The sequence below is a fragment of the Oenanthe melanoleuca genome, chromosome 10 (genome assembly GCF_029582105.1).
Source record: "Oenanthe melanoleuca isolate GR-GAL-2019-014 chromosome 10, OMel1.0, whole genome shotgun sequence".
In the NCBI taxonomy this organism is placed as follows: Eukaryota; Metazoa; Chordata; class Aves; order Passeriformes; family Muscicapidae; genus Oenanthe; species Oenanthe melanoleuca.
The window spans coordinates 17,480,978-17,481,481 of record NC_079344.1 but is presented as its reverse complement, the minus strand read 5'-3'; positions in this window follow the sequence as shown (position 1 = coordinate 17,481,481).

Here is a 504-nt window from a genome sequence, read left to right as displayed (position 1 = left end):
CATCCCATTGATCCCATCCCGTCCCATCCCTGTATCCCATCCCGTCCCATTGATCCCATCCCGTCCCATCCCTGTATCCCATCCCGTCCCGCCCCAATCCTGTCCCATCCCGTCCCATCCCGTCCCATTGATCCCATCCCGTCCCATTGATCCCATCCCGTCCCATCCCGTCCCATTGATCCCATCCCGTCCCACCCCAATCCCGTCCCATCCCATCCCATCCCATTGATCCCATCCCGTCCCATTATCCCATCCCATCCCATCCCATTGATCCCATCCCGTCCCATTGATCCCATCCCATCCCATCCCATCCCATCCCATCCCATCCCCTAAGATCCCATTGATCCCATCCCGTCCCATTGATCCCATCCCTGTATCCCATCCCATCCCCCCCCAATCCCATCCCATCCCATCCCAATCCCATTTCCCATCCCATCCCATCCCATCCCATCCCATCCCATCCCATTGATCCCATCCCGTCCCATCTCATTGATCCCATCCCGT